The following is a 6,036-nucleotide window of genomic DNA, read 5'->3' on the forward strand; positions in this document are numbered from 1 at the left end:
TTAGTCTGGTGATGTGCATTGTGAACCTCCAAGAGGAAGATACAGCTGGTAGCTGTCGTTGCATAAGAGATTACCATAAAATTTAGTGACTGGGAACAATAAACAGTTATGATTGCGGTTTCTGAGGTTCAGGAATTCAGCTGAGGCTCAGCTGGATGAGCCTGGTTTAAATGAGATTGCAGTCAAGATGTTAGCAGGGACTGCAGCCATCTGAAGGCTAGACCAGGGCTGGAGGGTGTGCCTTTAAGCTCACTCTTGTGGCTGTTGACTGGAGGCCTCAGTTCCTTACCACATGGGCCTCTCCATGAGGATGCATTAGAATCCTTATGATATGGCAGCTGACTCCCTTAGAGCAAGTGAGCCAACAGAGAATGAGGCAGAAGCCCAATGTGTCTTTTGTGACCTATCCTCCAAAGTGGCTATATGCTTTGGACAGCGCCACTATAAATAAACCCTAGAGTGGATGTGAATTTGTTCCAACCTAAGGCAAGAGAGCTGGACTTTAATGCTTCTGCACCCAACACCCATTGTCTAACGTCTGCCCTGGGGATGGAAATGGGGCGTGTAAACTCCCAGTCGTCCTTTGACCCTGTGCCTAAAATGGCTCTAGTAGCCCCAGGGAAATCCTCCACAGAAGTGTCACAGGTGCAAACTCATGGAAACAAAAGCACCCAGAGGCCAGGGGAGGCATATACAGAAACAGTAAAAGGGAGCTGGGGGGATGTGGGCTGCAGTGTCTGCTGCTTTTATGTGCATGAATAAGTGGAAGTCAGAAATGGTTCAATTGCAGGGCATCAGTTGGACAAATGGCTGAAACAGTATGCAGCCACTAAATATCATGCTCCTGAAGATGATTTATTGTCACAGAAATAACATATAGGAAGAGCCAGCCTCAAATAATCAGTATGTATGATATTCCATTTAAAATAGATAAATATAACTTTGCATTTTTATTTTGTTTTAAAATACCAGTATTTCTTGGCTGAGCACAGTGGCTGATGCCTGTAATTCCAGCACTTTGGGAGGCCAAGATGGGCAAATCACTCAAGGTCAGAAGTTCGAGATCAGCCTGGCAAACATGGTGAAACCTCATCTCTAGTAAAAATACAAAAATTAGCTGGGTGCGGTGGCTCACGCCTGTAATCCCAGCACTTTGGGAGGTCGAGGAGGGTGGATCATGAGGTCAGGAGTTTAAGACCAGCCTGGCCAAGATGGTGAAACCCTGTCTCTACTAAAAATACAAAAATTAATGGGGCGCGGTGGCAGGCGACTATAATCCCAGCTACTCGGGAGGCTGAGGCAGGAGAATCCCTTGAACCTGGGTGGCAGAGGTTGCAGTGAGCTGAGATCGTACCACTGCGCTTCAGCCTGGGTGACAGAGTGAGACTCTGTGTCAAAAAAAAAAAAAAAAAAAAAAAAGAAAAGAAAAAGAAAAAAATATTAGCCAGGTGTGGTGGCAGGCACCTGTAATCCCAGCTGCTGGGGAGGCTGAGGCAGGAGAATCACTTGAACTCGGGAGGCGGAGGTTGCAGTGAGCAGAGATCGTGCCACTGCACTCCAGCCTAGATGACAAAGTGAGATTCCATTTCCAAAAAAATTTAAAAAATTAAAATACAATTTTGCATTTGTTTTGTTTTAAAATCTACTATTTGAGATTAGCGCCTTTATAAAGGTGGCCCCAGAGAGCACTCTCACCTTCTTCCTGCCATGCGAGGGCACAATGAGAGGCTGGCAGTGTGCAACCTGAAGAGAGCCCTCACCACCACCCGACCAAGCTGGCAGCCTGGCCGTGGACTTCCAGCCTCCAGAACAGTGAGGAATACATTTCTACTGTTTATAAGCCACCCAGTCTGTGGTGCTTTATTATAACAGCTCAAACTAGGAACAGTGCTTTTCTGTGTTTTTCAAATATTCTTCATAGAGAATGGATGGCATTTCAAACAAGAAAAGTAAACTTGGCTGTTAGATCTAAGAGATTCTCATAAGGAAATCTTTGATTTAATATATCACCTGATGCACATTTTATTTCCTGTCCTAGAACATGGCACTGGTGTAGCCGTGTGAGGTTATCCATACACACTCCAGAGCAAGACGGCCCCAGTTTGAATTCTGTGCTATCATCTATTAGCTGGGTGACCCTGAGCAGATTTCTTAACTTCTTTGTGCCTCAGGCTCCTTCCTTGGCAATAGCATAGGAGTGATGACAGAGTACCTTGCAGAGTTGCGGAAAGGAATAAATGAATTAAGATATGTAAAATACTTAGAGCAATTGCTGGCAAATAAAAAGCACTTTGGCAGCACAGACCTACCTTCCCCCATCCTTCCCTCATCTCTAATTAGTCTAAATGGCTAAGGCCTTTATTTCCTCTTTTCCCTCTCATTAAAGCTACCCTGTTCCACCTTCTGTTGCATTCCTTGGGGATCCTGCCAGGTATAAGTGGGTAGTGATGAATTAATCAGGTTGGCCAATCACATTCATCTATGCTCAGGTCTTACCTCCTCCAGGGAATGCCCTCTAACCCAGTTTTGAAGGCTCCAGAGAGCCCTGTGCAAGCCTGGGGTGGAGGAGGGGTGGGTAGACACCTGTGGCTTCTGCCTGGCAGCATTTATGTCTCTTTACTCTGGTCCTAGTCCCTCAATACCTCTTTGGGACATCTTTCTCACCGCTTTGTGCAGATTCACTGGGAATGTCCATCAAGGGACATCAACCTTCCTTCACTAGGGGTGGGTACATGGCCCAAACTAAGCCAAGCAGAGCCTCTCCCATGGGAATTTGAACCTTTTGCAGAGAGACTTGAGGATGGGAAATAGTTGAAGCTGATTCATTCCAGAGACAGTGCCCTGAGATGTCCATTTTCCTTGCTCCGGATCCCCAGAGGGGCCCACTTCTGTCCTTCCTGACATCTAAATAATGCTCAACTTTTCTTTTCAATTAAATGAACTGTCTCACGTCCCTTTCTCCCCAAATTAGGTAAAGTCTGTTTCTTTCACTTCAAAACAGACTACCAGCTGCTATGCTATAGTAAGTACACTAGGAGAGCGAGAAAGAGAAAGAGAAAGAGAGATATCAGGCTGGGCAGCATAGTATCTCCCATGCTACATGTAAGGTGACACTTGAGTTCTAAACCAGCCAAACTACTAACTCCTTCCGTGACCCTGGCCAAGTCCTCTCGCTTCTCCCCCTCTTCCCCTAACCCCATTCTCCTTTGCAAAGTTATCTTCCTAGAAGCGTCCCATAAATGCAGTTGTGGTGGAGTCCCCGCCTAAAGCCCTCGTGCATTTTCCTGGGAGTATCCCACACATTCCGCAGCCTTCTCTAAGCTAACACACCCAAGCCCCTTCCAGATCAGCTCCCTGGGGCTTCAGGTAGCTCCTAGACATCTCCACTCACAGGATTCTGAAACTCCACATGTCCAAAGCAGAATCCACTATTTCTCCCTGCAAACTGCTCCCTTCCCTTCCTTCCCCCAAGTTAGTACTCAGCACTAACACCTTCCCTGCAGAAACTCCAGAACTCTTCTAGACTTCTCTCCTTGTCAGCCTGTCACCAAGGTGCTGTCCATACTCTCTGATCTGTATCTGCCAATGCTGTCCTCTGTCATATGATTCCTCCTGTTGTCCAGCAATTGTCACTTTACAAAACCCAGTCATCTATTTATTACTTAACCCTTACAACAAGTCAAAGAGGTGGATGGATAGTATTATCTCAATTCAAGGAAATGGAGGATCAGAAAAGGAAAGCCATCTGCTCAGGGTCACACAAGAATTAGAAAGTAGGGCTGGGATTTGAGTCTAGAGCTGACTGAACCTAAAACCCATGCTGGTCCCTCCAGGACCTCCTCTGTCCATGGTGCCTGAATGCAGGAGGAGCAAGTTCTGAGCCCGTCTCTCTCTGGCAGGTTACTAAGGTCCACGGTGCAAACAGCAACAGTGTTGTTCATGAGCTCATCTGCTCCACCTTGCTCCACCCAGTCCTAATCCGGGCTTATGACCTGGGAATTCATCTCCCAGGCAACCAGAGTGATGCAACAAACAGAGGAGCTGCCCAGGCAGGACTGGTGGTGCCAGCCCAGGACTGTGACTGATGTTCAAGGGTTCCAGCCCAGAATGCCCCCTCTGTGGAATTAGCACCATGTGTCCCTGATGAGCCGGAGGAATCCAAAACCAGTCCTGGCAAGGACAACAGAGGCTGGAAACACGGGGAGGCTGGTGACCTGCAGTTATCACAAAACACTCATTGCACATCCTGGGGTACGGGGGAGGGTTCAAGAGACCCATGTTTTATGTCTTGCCCCAAGAATTACTAACTCTGCATATGATTCATCAGGAAATCCTTTGCTGTCAAATGTATCCAGTGTCCAACCACTTCTCACCACCTCCCTTGCCTCCACCTTGATCCAAGCCTATGTTACAGCAAAGGTTGTTTCCATACTTGTCCCTACAGTCAGTTTTTTTTTCTCTCTGAGACAGAGTCTCGCTCTGTCATCCAGGCTGAAGTGCAGTAGCACAACTCACCACAGCCTCCACCTCACAGGCTCAAGTGATTCTCATGTCTCAGCCTCCTAAGTAGCTGAGACTACAGTCATGCGTCACTGCACCCGGCTAATGTTTTTGTATTTTTAGTAGAGATGGGGTTTTGCCATGTTGGTCCAGCTGGTCTTGAACCCCTGGCCTCAAGTGATCTGCCCTCCTTGGCTTCCCAAAGTGCTGGGATTACAGGCGTGAGCCACCATGCCTGGCCAATTTTTTTTTTTAATTTTTATTGTAGTAAAATACGTAACATGCAATACACCATTTAAATCATTTTCACAAGCGAACAATTCAGTGGCATTAATTACTTTCAAAATGCTGTGCAACCACCACCCCTATGTTCCAAACTTTTCATTGTCCAAAAAAACAGAAAAAAAAAAATCCCTCTGTAAGCATTAAGCAACAGCTTCTTCATTTCTCTCTGCACCCAGCCCCTGGGAACTTCTAATCTACTTTCTATCTCTAAATTTGCCTACTCTAGATATTTCATACCAGTGAAATCATACCATATTTGTTCTTTTGTGTCAGGCTTCTTTCACTTAGCTTAATGTTTTCAAGGTTCATCCATGTTATAGCATATATTGAAACATAATTTCTTTTTATGACTGGCTAATATTCCACATTGTATGGCTATATGACATTCTGTGCATACACGTATCTGTTGATATATATACCCTGCATCAATTTGAACACTAAAGCTGGATTGACCTTGGTAAAATATTACTCAGTTCAAATTTGACTCAGATCAAAGCCTCTTAAGTCTCCTCTGTTCAGCAAAATCCACAGTCCTTGTCGTGGCTACAAAACCCTAAAGGATTCTCCCAACACACATACACACACACATGCATATACATACACAGGCACACACACATGCACACATGCACATATGTGCACGCACACACACACACACACACTTGCCTGTACACCCTGTTACCTTTGTGCGCCTTCAGCCTCATCACTTTCCCCCCTTCCCATCCCCACTCCACTCCTTGCTGCTCCACGAATGCCCCTGGCACACCACCACCCCAGAGCCTTTGAACATCCTGCATATGCTCTTCCTCAAGACATCTGAACGGCTGAGCCCCTTATTTCTGTCAAATATTTGCTCAAATATAATCTCAGTGAGGCTCAGCCTGAACACGCCATTTGAAACTGTAGCTGTTCCCCTTTGCTTATCATTCCTGATCTCCCTTATCAGATCTGGTTTTTTCCCACAGCACTTGCCACTTTCTGACATATTCTATGATTTATCTATTCATGCCTTCCATGAGTGTATTATCTCCCTCCACTTCTAGAATGTAAGTTCTACAAGAGCAGGAATTTTTTCACCTGTTCTATTCATCTATGTGTTTGAAGCACCTAAGACAGTGGCTAATATCCAGGAGGCGCTCAGTATAGTATTTGTTGAGTGAATAAATGTAAGAGGGGATGAGTTGCTGCACTTCTCTGGCCCCTGTATCTGTGAATTAGGGATTACAATCTGTCACTGGAGCAGAGGGTGTTAGG

This window comes from Piliocolobus tephrosceles, chromosome 10 (assembly GCF_002776525.5).
Source record: "Piliocolobus tephrosceles isolate RC106 chromosome 10, ASM277652v3, whole genome shotgun sequence".
Lineage (NCBI taxonomy): Eukaryota > Metazoa > Chordata > Mammalia > Primates > Cercopithecidae > Piliocolobus > Piliocolobus tephrosceles.